Below are 14,339 nucleotides of genomic sequence, written 5' to 3'. Positions count from 1 at the left end.
TTTTATACCTAACAAGTTTTCTGGGCATGATTTAGTAAGCAATAAATCTGTAGTTCGTGTCAAAGGACCAATCGTAAGGGGTAGTGGCTGTGATACTTCGTTAACGATAGGTTTTCCTGAAAACCCAAGGGAAATATTCTGTGAGCCTGAGAGGGGTGCCCCTGGAACTTCACTACGTTTTATGGTTGTTCGGCTTGCCCCTGTATCAAGTAAAAATTTTCTATCTTGGCCTAATAGTTCACTGTGTACATAAGGTCCTTCTTGATCTACAGGGACCTCAATAAGGGGTAAGCCAAGTTCCCTCTCTAGGCTGTTTCATGAGTATCGTTGATAATCAGGATAATCATACTGTGCGGTCTGGTACATCTGTCGTGTCGTTGTTTGTGTGGCAGCAATAGGCTGCTGTGGTGGAGCTGGCACGGACTGTTGCGGAGCTGGCATGGACTGTGCATGCTGCGGGGCTCCTTGTTGGTTCTGATCCTGTCTAGGTGGCCGTGGTCTTTCTTTAGTATTACCTATGGCGATATTATGTTTTAAAACTGGACAATCGTGTACATAATGACCTGGCTGTTTACAATAGTTGCACGTCCCTTTTACAGGACCTGTTGAAACACTGGACTGTGTCATACCCTTTTTATGACCGTCAGCTGGAACTGTCTGGGAAACTAGCATTTTCATTTTCGTGTCTTTCATGCGTCTTTGTTCACGTTCTTGTTCCTCTCTAATTCTATTGTGATGGTACTGTAGCATTTGTAACATTTGTGACGGAGTGTTACCTTGCCAGGTACTCTCGAATTTCAATACTCTATTCTTAACTTGGGGCAAAGAATTTTCAACTAACTTTGTCACAAACAGATGTGGATACGGCTCGCTACTTGCTTTTATTCCACTATTTATACCAAAACATTTTTCGAATCGGGCATAGAAATCACTAGTGTCTTCATCTTGCTTTTGTTTACAGGCTGAGATTGCACCCCAATCTTCCTTTTTCGTAGTTAATAAACGTGGCAGTACCTGTACTAGTAAACCTGGTAGTGTTTTGGTCTTCTCCCCAAGCCCTGCACCTGGACCTCGAGCTTTTTCCTCGTTTTCTAATGCTGTCCAATCTATCTTCTGGTCTCCCACTTCCCAATCTTTTTCCTTGAGTTTTTCGTAAATGCCCGCAGGCATTAATACCTTCAATATCGTCATAATGTCTGGATAGGTATACTCTCCCATGAGCAACATGTCTTTAATTTCACGGTGGAAACCCGCTGGGTCTTTGTCATGACTGGGTACCACCTTCTTCATTTCCAATAGTTCTATTTTAGATATGGGTGTGTATGCAAACACACGTTTAAACTGATTGTCCTCACCTTTTATCGGGTGCACTTCACGTAAGGGATTCTGTCTATCCATATAGTACGTCGTTCTTTCCTTGATGGGCAGTGAAACATGTTCGGGACATACAAAAAGAATGTACTGCTTTCTGAATTCTAGTATTTCTCTAATTAACTCAGTACCTGAACCTCTCCATTTATTCGTGAGTAATTCAGTCAATATATTAGGTAATGGACCAGGATCGGAGTGTTGGCCTTTATATAATATAAGGAGTTGTTGAATCATATAGATACCAGCTAAACGCTGTTCATCTGGAGCGAGGTTCAAAAACGTGTGTGCTAATGTATCATCACTATATTTTCCGGGACTGTCAACCCAATGAACGGCTGACCTGGCTAATTCTTGTTCGTCCATAGAATCGAGTATATGATAACCCCTTCGTTCTCGGAGTAGGTTGTCAGCGGCTTGGAACGAATGTTCGGGGGACCTTATATTTATTATAGGAGTTTGGAAATTTCTGCTATTATCTGGACGTACCGGACGTATCGGATCAGTGAAGCATCTAGTATTATTGCAAGATCTTCCTCTACCTACATAGGCCATGGTTTCTAACTGTCCTGTGGGCAGTTCTAATTCCTCCTCTTCCTCGGTTTGTTCAGGTTCGTCTACTGCTAATCTGTCTTCGTGTATTCGTTCTATTTCTTTGCGGATTTTTCGGCACATAGCTACTATACATGATCGTTTATCATGTCTCCCCTCTGATATATTCTGACTCCATGTGGTAAGAATTTGCATTTCTTTCGGATTTACCCCTGGTCGGTCTTGATTTCTAATCACACAATTTATGAGGAAACGTAACAGTTCCCCCTGTATTTCCACTTTTTGGTACTCCATGGCTCTGTCAATACTTTCGGAATCTCGTCCTGACTGGACAAAGTGATATATATTTTCTAGGTGCGTAGTCATTCCTGGTAGCTTCCCTAAATATATAGCAGCTCGTCGGATACGTAATGATGCTAGCATCATTTCGTCCCCTTTTCCGGGCACCGGGTCATATCTACAATCTATTAGAAGTTCCTTGAGCGTGTTGGGAGTTACTAGTTTGGGCGTACGTTGGTGAGCTAATTCTTGAAAGGAAAGTTTATTTACTCTGGGTGGCGTGGAAAAAATGTTTGATGCACCTCCGGTAGCCCCACCTGGGGTGCTGGATGTGAAAGGATTCGTCGAACGTGATATAGCAACTATAGGTGTGGATACAGATGTCGAAGCAGATGTGCTTGCCTGAACTTGTGTCGGAGTTTGCTGTTGCGGAGGTACAGACGGAAGAGGGTCTTGGCGTTGAACCCCCTCTGCAGGCGGTCTATGTGGCGCAGCATTAGTATACTCGGGAGCTGCGTCGTCTAAATACGAGGAAAGAAAAACATCTTCTGCGGTTCTGGGATGTCCTTTGGGATGTACCTTTATCGGAAACAATGGGGGTGGCAAGTCTTTTGGTATCTCCGGCGTAGCCTTAGGTAATCCTTCGGCCAGGAGAGGATACATACCATTCATAAGGGTATTTCGTTGTCTGTCTACTTGTTCTGATTTTACTCGAATACCTTCTTCAATTAATATATTTTCTCGAACTTTATTTAAATTCTCCTTACTCTTCTCTTCCTGTCTACGTGCTTTTTCTGTACGTCTATACGATTCTTTACGCCATAATTCAATAGCGTCTTTCTGTGATTGTCTAGCTTTCTTTTTCCATAATTCTTCCTCTACTTTCACGATGCACTCTGCATCCCAGGTCCCAGCTGCGGGCCACCTCTGACTTTCTGGTAATTCCTTGGTGTAGTCTACCCATAAATCAAGAAATAATATGGCGTCTAGGCCATGTTTATGATACATAAAGTACCCTGGAGTGTCCCTAGGAGGAATGGGAACAGCTTCTTCGAGTAACCCTTTTCTAGTTTTGATCTGTCTTAATTTCGAAAAGAGCGGCATTTTGAGAACTGATCTGATCTGATACCTAATTTTGAACACGTTTAATACAACAAAACACAATAATGAACAGTCATTCACACCACAATATGCAGAACATATTTAAAACATTTAACATTTAATGAACAACAATGATGGCCGTTCACTAAGCATAATACTCGATACTAACTAGATAATTCTGACTTCATATACCAGACATACTTGATATACTGCTAAACAGTACAGATACACTGCTGAAACAGTGCAGACCGGATTTGTGTACCCAAACCCGTCTTGACCGGCTCAACCTATGTGCACGTCAGAACGCCTCCCCGACAATGGTACTCACCGGGTAGCTCGGAACGGAAAGCCTCGGAACTGAACTGAACTGGACTCGGACCGGACTGGACTCGACTCGATACTTCGGAACTTCGGAACTTCGGAACTGGTGGGCCTCTGTATACCTCGGATCTTGCTCTCTCAGCTAGGCTCTGGTCGGGATACTTCGCACTTCTCACCGCCTCGTCTGGGTGTTGATCGCAGCCTCAGTTACCCCCGCTCGGCAGGAGGGAGATACAGGAAATCCTGTGGGTACGCGTTGTTGTCCGTCCAGCTGTGACAGGAGACCGGGCCTGCAACGCACCTCCGGCGCGTGAGATGAGAAAGTGCCCCTATTCGGGCGCCATTTATGTGGTAAATAATTTAATTACCGGGACTTAATTTGATGCGAAAAATCTATAATAATAGCTCAGTAAAATAAGAGGCAGAATCCGTGGTATTAGAGGTTCGGAACGGGCTTTATTCCAGAATCAATTTAAATTGAGGAGCTCCATATTCCATCACCACGAAGGTTCAGGAAGTGAAGGGCCCCCTTTATTGACAGATAATCATTTTTATACAATAGGCATTACAGTGAAACAAATGCAGGAGGCGTAACAGTTGATAGTAAAGATAAGAACATACATGCGTCACTAAAGTAGGTGTAACTGGGCGTAGCTTAAAGAACGTCATTGGATATGACGTCATAAATGGGTGGTTCCATGAAAGAATTTCGCAATGTCAGCAGAAATACTTGGCAGAGATGCGCGCGCAGCAGTATGACGTGTGATTGACGTGTAACTAGGGGTTGAAGAAGACTTGACATTTAGCTCTACATGTGGAGACAGAAGTCTGGGGTTATGTCAACCTAATCCCAAATCATATCTAACATCCTATGTTTAAAGAACTGTGTTATCCAAAAAGAAAGGTCTTCTTAGGATAGAATCTTATTCTATACTGACTATACTGACTGTTAGTGCGTGTACAAGCGTCTAAGTGTCTACACTAGATGCGAGGGCAGAAATCTTTCATAGTAATAGGGCTATGAATTACTTGCATAAAGACAGAGAAGCCGGGCCTTTTGCTCGGTAGCTGAAAGAATGTTTACTTAAACTACTAGACAGGAAGGCATTGGATAGGGAGCGGAGCAAAGCAGATAATCTTGAAGGTGAAATACAGTTTTTGGCAAGCAACAGGCTGGAGTCAGGCACCGTTAGCCGCGCAGGGAGTAGGACAAAGTTCATGGGTACAGATGCGAGCTCAGACTGTAGCTTTCAGAGGCAGAAGGCAGAAAAGGCTTGATGGCAGAATCAGGGCCTACTCGTCTGAACTGTAAAATGGGATAAGTGAACCATATAAAAGCCGGTGGCCTTTCATACTTAGAAATAGAATATCCGGCCCATTCATGGCGGATCTGAAAGAGGACATGTTGACGGTGGACGCACATGTGTTTGCGTCTTCATAACTGGAACTGGAGGGAACATACATGTACTTGTGATTTATACATGAAACCGTTGGGGTCCAAGATAGGGGACATAACTGACTATAAAAATCCATATTTCCACATAATACAAAGGCTATTTTTATAGAATACCTTGTGTGGAGTTTCCTTTGTGGTGGGCCTTGGGTGTTGTTGCTGGGTGCGCGCTCAAACGCTTTACACATCGCCTCAGAGATAAGCCTGACTGCTCGTGCCAAGCTACCAAGGGGGTGAGCAGGGGTTATCTTTGGCGTGTAACTTCCTTGCCCTGACTAGAGTGGTGGTTTCTGCCTGACTTTGGCGCAAGCCTTAGCCAACCAGAAATCCCCATTTCTAACACTCCTCCTCCTCCTGCTCCCTCCCTGTGGGTGGTGATGTTCTCCGCCTTCTGGCACAGGGAGGGTCGGCCATGTTGTCGGCCATCCGACGGAGTGTATCGTGAATCCCCTGGAACACCGTCACTTGCTCAGCCTGTCTGTCCTCCATCCGTCCTTGGTGTCGCTGTAGACAGGCATGTTGCTCCGCATGTTGCTGGGCCTGCTGGGTCTTTATCTCATCGAGGGTCCGCTTGATCTCATTGAGGGTGGACACAACCTGGGCCATGCCCGTGGTGTCCTGCCGGTATGTGTCCATGATGTTACGGACATGGGCAAATACCGGTTCCCCAGCCAACTGGTCAGGCTCGCGCCTCCGCCGTCCTCCACTCCCACCACCCCTGCCCACTTGCACCTGGCCTGCCCTTGTGGGTACATCGGGTCTCCGGGACCCCTGAGGGGTGGCATTGGCGTTGTCGCCTGCCTCCTCCTGGGTGCCCGGGACACCGTGTCCCTCCTGGCCAGCCTGGCTGCATTGTGGTGGTGGGGCAGGGATCCTGGGTGTCTCCTGGGATGTGGCAGGAGTGGGGGTGGTGGTTGGCACAGTTGTACCTGACGCAGGTGCTGCAGGTGGTTGGAAACCAGAGGGGCCAGGTTGGTTGGGCTCATCCACAGAGTGGTGAGAGTGGTCGCTGCCGGTGGGATCGGGCTCCTGCAGATCCGGGTCCTGTGAGTCTTCCCCCCCAGTGTTGGAGGATGAACCACGACGTTGACCTGTGTGTGAGAGAGACAATGTTAATTTTGGTCCATGCAACATCCATGTTTCATCAGTTTCAAAGTTGGCACTTTTCCTCTTGGAATTAGGACCTGTCTTGCATTCCACTCACAGTGCACTTGTGCATGGGTGTGTCCCTTGGGCACCACTTTGGCCCCTTTAGCTATGTGTGGCACAGTCTCACTTGCTGCGTCAAGTGTGACTGCAGTCAGCAGTGGAGTGGGCAGGTGTGGCGGCCATGCATTGGCGCCTTCCGTGTAGCACTGTACATGTGCACATGGAGTGAATCCACACACTTATATGATGCAGGTAGCTGTCGTTGTGTTCGTGAACAGGTTGTGACATGGCCCTGTGTTTTGCCATGGAGAAGAGGGGGGGTTCTGGCACTGGCCACCCTTGTCTACATGCACGCAGTCTACCTGCTGACGAGCAGACATTCCCACACACCACAAGGCTGATTTGCTCTCCCTCTGTGTCCCTCCCTCTCTGTCCCCCTCTCCCTCCCTCCGTGTGTCAGCCTCCTCCCTCTGTCCGTGTCCCTGTGTCTCCCTCCCTCTCTGTCCCCCTCTCCCTCCCTCCATGTGTCAGCCTCCTCCCTCTGTCCGTGTCCCTGTGTCTCCCTCCCTCTCTGTCCCCCTCTCCCTCCCTCCGTGTGTCAGCCTCCTCCCTCTGTCCGTGTCCCTGTGTCTCCCTCCCTCTCTGTCCCCCTCTCCCTCCCTCCATGTGTCAGCCTCCTCCCTCTGTCCGTGTCCCTGTGTCTCCCTCCCTCTCTGTCCCCCTCTCCCTCCCTCTCTGTCCCCCTCTCCCTCCCTCTCTGTCCCCCTCTCCCTCCCTCCGTGTGTCAGCCTCCTCCCTCTGTCCGTGTCCCTGTGTCTCCCACCCTCTCTGTCCCCCTCTCCCTCCCTCTGTGTCCCCCTCTCCCTCCCTCTGTGTGTCACCCTCTGTCACCTCAGGCCAGCTTCCTGGGCACACACTGTTAGCAGATCTTTGACTGGCCCTTGGCTTGTTGATGTGAGTTTGTTTCTGATCTCCAGGCACCCATTGGGTGTAGTGTGTGTCTGTGCGCTGCTGCTGTGGTGGTGTGTGCTGCCACTCTTTCACAATGTTGGCTGTTCATTAGCTGCTGTCATGTGCAAAACAGTGCCTTCACCCCCATGTGTTGATGCAAGGCGTCCGCCATTTGCTGGCGAGTCTTTCCTGTGTGGGGACACAGTGTTTGTCTGGCTGTGACCTAGGCCATATGGGCAGAGGGCATTGTTGTCTGCTTCTGAGTTGCACTATGTGAATTTTGTGGCCCACCCTCCCGCCATCCGGGTTACCGTGTCAGGTGTTGGTGTCTTCTGTGGCCTGTGACTTGACATTGTCCAGCTGGGTGCATGGGGCATGGTGGCGGCAGTGGCATGTGCGTGTTCATGGAGTGTGGTTGAGTCAAGCGATAGCTTGGGGTGGTTGCGTGCCTGTTAGTGATTTTGGTTGTGGATGACGTTCCCCCCATGTGAGGTGCGTTGTTTGTGTACTCACCCGGGTCTCGGAGTCCTTCTAATCCGTCCACTGCCTCCACCGGCAGTATGGCCATCCCCCTCTCCTCCCAGGGCTGGTAGTGTACGGGTCTGCGGGAGGGCCCTCCTCCAGTGGCGTTGGCCTGGTTGTGTTCCTCCTGCATCTTGGCTCGGACCCTCCTCCGCAGATCGTACCACCTGGATTGGCATTCCTGCCTGGTCCTTCTGGTGTCCCCAACAGCATTCACAGCATCGATGATGGTCTGCCACATGGCTGTTTTAGCTGCCATGCTGGTGTTTCTGACCAATGTTCCAAAGAGCTGTGGCTCGACTCTGAGGATTTCATCGACAAGAACCTCCAACTCTCGGGTACTGAACTTTGGATTCTTGGTAGTGGGCATGGTGAGGGGTGTGGGTGTGGATGGTGGGGGGTGTGTGTGGATGGTGGGGGGGGGTGTGGATGGTTGTGGGTGTGTGGGTGTGGTTGTGCAGGTGTGTGTGTGTGTGAATGTGATGAGGGGGTGTTTGTGAAGGTGGTTGTGTGAAGGTGTGCAAGTGTAAGGTGTGGTGAAGCTTGTAGTATGGTGCTGTAGGTTGTCTGTGGTGTCTGGCAGCAGTGAGTCTGTTGCAAAGGCTCATGGTTAGTGTGTGTGGGCCCTTTTTATTGGTCCATTGGTGGGTGTGGCTGAGTTTGAAGTTTGGGTGGGTGTGTTATAAGGAGTGGTGGTGTTTAGGGCCTCTGTTTGTTTTTGGCAGTTGCAGGTCAGTGAATGTGTTTTTTTAGTGTTTATTGGCCATGTTTAGTGGCTTTGTGACATTCAAATAGTGTATTCTTGTGTTGTTTTGTTTTGTCCTGGTTGTGTACGTGTGTTTTTAGCGTGTGTACGGTGTGTACATGGGCCATTTGGTTGTACGGTGCTGTCCTTGTGTGTGGCTTGGTACGACTCGTACATGCGGTTGTGATGTTGGGGCCTGGGGTGCGTTCCGTACTTAGGAGGTTGTGTTGGGGGTGCGACTGGAACGTACAGGGGTGTAGGTACACGGGGGTACGACACGTACAGGGGTGGGGGTAGGACTCGAACGTACAGGGGTGTGGGTACACAGGGGTACGACACGTACAGGGGTGGGGGTAGGACTCGAACGTACAGGGGTGTGGGTACACGGGGGTACGACACGTACAGGGGTGGGGGTACGACTCGAACGTACAGGGGTGTACATAGACGGTGGTACGACACGTACAGGGGTGGGGGTACGACTGGAACGTACTGGGGTGTAGGTACACAGGGGTACGACATGTACAGGGGTGGGGGTACGACTGGAACGTACTGGGGTGTACATAGACAGTGGTACGACACGTACAGGGGTGGGGGTAGCACTCGAATGTACAGGGGTGTGGGTACACGGGGGTACGACACGTACAGGGGTGGGGGTACGACTGGAACGTACTGGGGTGTAGGTACACGGGAGTACGACACGTACAGGGGTGGGGGTACGACTGGAACATACTGGGGTGTAGGTACACGGGGGTACGACACGTACAGGGGTGGGGGTAGGACTCGAACGTACTGGGGTGTACATAGACGGTGGTACGACACGTACAGGGGTGTGGGTACACGGTGGTACGACACGTACAGGGGTGGGGGTACGACTGGAACGTACTGGGGTGTACATAGACGGTGGTACGACACGTACAGGGGTGGGGGTACGACTGGAACGTACTGGGGTGTACATAGACGGTGGTACGACACGTACAGGGGTGGGGGTACGGCTGGAACATACTGGGGTGTAGGTACACGGGGGTGCGACATGTACAGGGGTGGGGGTAGGACTCGAACATACTGGGGTGTACATAGACGGTGGTACGACACGTACAGGGGTGTGGGTACACGGTGGTACGACACGTACAGGGGTGGGGGTACGACTGGAACGTACTGGGGTGTACATAGACGGTGGTACGACACGTACAGGGGTGGGGGTAGGACTGGAACGTACTGGGGTGTACATAGACGGTGGTACGACACGTACAGGGGTGGGGGTAGGACTCGAACGTACAGGGGTGTGGGTACACGGGGGTACGACACGTACAGGGGTGGGGGTAGGACTCGAACGTACAGGGGTGTGGGTACACGGGGGTACGACACGTACAGGGGTGGGGGTACGACTCGAACGTACAGGGGTGTACATAGATGGTGGTACGACACGTACAGGGGTGGGGGTACGACTGGAACGTACTGGGGTGTAGGTACACGGGGGTACGACACGTACAGGGGTGGGGGTGGGGGTGGGACTCGAACGTACTGGGGTGTACATAGACAGTGGTACGACACGTACAGGGGTGTGGGTACACGGTGGTACGACACGTACAGGGGTGGGGGTACGACTGGAACGTACTGGGGTGTGGGTACACGGTGGTACGACACGTACAGGGGTGGGGGTACGACTGGAACGTACTGGGGTGTACATAGACGGTGGTACGACACGTACAGGGGTGGGGGTACGACTGGAACGTACTGGGGTGTACATAGACGGTGGTACGACATGTACAGTGGTGGGGGTACGACTGGAACGTACTGGGGTGTAGGTACACGGGGGTGCGACACGTACAGGGGTGGGGGTACGACTCGAACGTACTGGGGTGTACATAGACGGTGGTACGACACGTACAGGGGTGTGGGTACACGGTGGTACGACACGTACAGGGGTGGGGGTACGACTGGAACGTACTGGGGTGTACATAGACGGTGGTACGACACGTACAGGGGTGGGGGTACGACTGGAACGTACTGGGGTGTACATAGACGGTGGTACGACACGTACAGGGTTGGGGTAGGACTCGAACGTACAGGGGTGTGGGTACACGGGGGTACGACACGTACAGGGGTGGGGGTAGGACTCGAACGTACAGGGGTGTGGGTACACGGGGGTACGACACGTACAGGGGTGGGGGTACGACTCGAACGTACAGGGGTGTACATAGACGGTGGTACGACACGTACAGGGGTGAGGGTACGACTGGAACGTACTGGGGTGTAGGTACACGGGGGTACGACACGTACAGGGGTGGGGGTGGGGGTGGGACTCGAACGTACTGGGGTGTACATAGACGGTGGTAAGACACGTACAGGGGTGTGGGTACACGGTGGTACGACGCGTACAGGGGTGGGGGTACGACTGGAACGTACTGGGGTGTAGGTACACGGGGGTACGACACGTACAGGGGTAGGGGTACGACTGGAACGTACTGGGGTGTACATAGACGGTGGTACGACACGTACAGGGGTGGGGGTAGCACTCGAACGTACAGGGGTGTGGGTACACGGGGGTACGACACGTACAGGGGTGGGGGTAGGACTCGAATGTACAGGGGTGTGGGTACACGGGGGTACGACATGTACAGGGGTGGGGGTACGACTCGAACGTACAGGGGTGTACATAGACGGTGGTACGACACGTACAGGGGTGGGGGTACGACTGGAACGTACTGGGGTGTACATAGACGGTGGTATGACACGTACAGGCATGGGGGTACGACTTGAACGTACTGGGGTGTACATAGACGGTGGTACGACACGTACAGGGGTGGGGGTACGACTGGAACGTACTGGGGTGTACATAGACGGTGGTACGACACGTACAGGGGTGGGGGTAGGACTCGAACGTACAGGGGTGTGGGTACACGGGGGGTACAACACGTACAGGGGTGGGGGTACGACTCGAACGTACAGGGGTGTACATAGACGGTGGTACGACACGTACAGGGGTGGGGGTACGACTGGAACGTACTGGGGTGTACATAGATGGTGGTACGACACGTACAGGGGTGGGGGTACGACTGGAACATACTGGGGTGTACATAGACGGTGGTACGACACGTACAGGGGTGGGGGTACGACTGGAACGTACTGAGGTGTACATAGACGGTGGTACGACACGTACAGGGGTGGGGGTAGGACTCGAACGTACAGGGGTGTACATACACGGGTGGGGGTGTACATACACGGGGGGTACGTGTCGGACGTACGGGGGCGGGGGGGAGTGTTGGGCACGTATGCGGGCACATGTCTCCATGGTTGCTATGGGAGTTCGGTGCGGACGGTGTATTTTCCATACGGTTGTGAGATCGGACGCACGGGATGGATCGTGATTCCTCGGTCGGACTTCACCTTTCACATTTGTACGGTAAATAGTCCGAGGACGTGTCGGACACATTTTCCGACCCGAGGACGTGTGGGGAATCATTCCCAATGCGGTTCGTATGGACTTTTTACCATGCGAATCGTGATTGCCAGTTCGTACGGCACTTGTACGATTCGTACGGTAAAAAGACCGGATACGAGTCGCACGGGGAAATTTTTTACCGGATCGTAATTGGCACCTTAATGTATATGATTCCATCTATCCTACATTTTATCTGCATGCTTTTCCGATGCAGTAACTAAGGGGCCCATTAGGATGGCGGGCGGACTTTAGTCCGCCCGCCACCCTAGCGGTGCTGGGACTGGCCGCCAGTGGTACAGCAGTCCCGCACCTGCAATTAGGATGCCACCGTGGAGGTGGTATCCTCCAATCCCAGCATTGTGGCGGACGGTGGTCACAGCACCGCCTACCACAATGCTGGGAATGCCTTGTACGCATTGTCATGCACAAGGTGACAGGCCCCGCGAGGTGCCTGCCACCATGTCCATGACAATGGGGGGTACCATAGGTACCCCCCATGTGCACTCCCCACACCACCCTACCCTGGGGGCCCGCAACAGGCCCCGACAGCAATCCCCGCATGCCTTTCCGTGGCGGCATCGCTGCCACGGAAAGGCACGTCTCAACCGGCATCCAAATATCGATGGTGGTATCATGCTGACACTGCCACCATATTGAGCACCTTTTCCGTCCGGTCGACTTGTCGACCGGCGGGAAAACGACGGATGGTCTTTCCGTCCACCAGGGTCCCCCCGCCATACTAATATGGCAGGGGGGAAATGGGTGGCGGGCGGGGAAGGATGTAGGGCGGATCACCACTGTCATGCGGGCGGATCGCCACCGCCATGTGCTAGCGTTTATACATTCTGGGCCCGATTCACAGAAGTAATCTGAGACGAAAGTCTAACTTTACGACTTTCAGTATTCGCAAAGGGCATTTACGAGTAGAAAAAGTTAGACTTTTGGCCTAAGTTTAGAGTTGAAGTCTAACTGAGACCAAAAGTCTAACTTTAGTATTAGAAATTTAGACATTTGATCTAAGTTAGACTTTTGGTCTAAACTTAGACCAAAAGTCTAACTTTACTAATCGTAAATGCCCTTTGTGAATACCGATAGTAGTAAAGTTAGACTTTCGTCTCAAATTTTTTCTGTGAGTCGAGCCCAATTATTGCTATCTCTGTTTTCTAACACATGGAGAATTTTATTCCCACTTAGGTGCCAATTCCGATCCGGTAAAAAGCGGGTACGAACCGTCGGACAGAGCCTTTTCTCCGTCCGACTCGTACCCGGTGCGAAATCCATCCGAAAAAGCAAGTACGATTCGGACGGAAACACCATTTCCGTTCGAATCGAACAAAACACCGACCGAACAGAATCGAAACACATTTCCGATCCGGAAAAGCGCCGACCTGACGTCGGTACGCATCCAGCCTACGTTTCACGAACCAGGAAGTACTTTTCGAACCGACGTCATCTCGCACGGAATATATTTACCGGCTGCCAAAAACTGCCGGGAAATCAGGACGACACACGCAAGGAGCAGCTGGACGCGACGAACAGACATGGACCCGAACCTACGTGCCATCCCTGCCCTCCTAGCAGTCCACCTGGCGTACAGGAACCGACGCAGACGCCGCAGAAGGTCAGCACAACAACCAGGGGCAAAGGGGGGGGCAGGGGCAGGACACACAACACCAACACATGGTACCAAATCATACATGGCCTGGACATACCTGACCATCAGGGCCTGGTCACCTCCAGGGGGTGGGGGCGTGGCCAGCAACGCATGCGTCCGCCACATCGGAAGTGGATGGTCACGCGAACCGGTACGTACCCTACCCAGGCCGCAAGAGCGTGGGTACGGAACGTACCACGCGTCCCCCTACGTCACTACAACAATGGCGGTACGGCCCGTACCCACCTCAGAAAGGCCTGGGTACGGCTCGTACCAGCATTGCTGGGGTCATGTAGGGGTACGCGTGGTACGACCCGTAGCCACGCCCCCAAGGACTGTGTACGGTGCGGACCCCACGGCACCGCAACAATGGGGGGATGCACCGTACCCACCCACCAAAGGCATGGGTACGGGCCGTACCCAGGCATGCAGAGCGTGGGTACGGGTATGTACGGACCGTACCCCCACCCCAGCAGTGTATGTATGCCCCAAACCCCCACCCGTGTATGTACGCCCCGAACCCCCACCCGTGTATGTACGCACCGAACCCCCACCCGTGTATGTACACACCGAACCACCACCCGTGTATGTACGCCCCGAACCCCCACCCCAGCATTGTATGTACGCCCCGAACCCCCACCCGTGTATGTACGCACCGAACCCCCACCCGTGTATGTACACCCCGAACCCCCACCCCAGCATTGTATGTACGCCCCGAACCCCCACCCGTGTATGTACGCACCGAACCACCACCCGTGTATGTACGCACCGAACCCCCACCCCAGCATTGCATGTACGCCCC

The sequence above is a fragment of the Triturus cristatus genome, chromosome 4_2 (genome assembly GCF_964204655.1).
Source record: "Triturus cristatus chromosome 4_2, aTriCri1.1, whole genome shotgun sequence".
Classification (NCBI taxonomy): Eukaryota; Metazoa; Chordata; class Amphibia; order Caudata; family Salamandridae; genus Triturus; species Triturus cristatus.
This window is presented reverse-complemented; position numbering follows the sequence as displayed.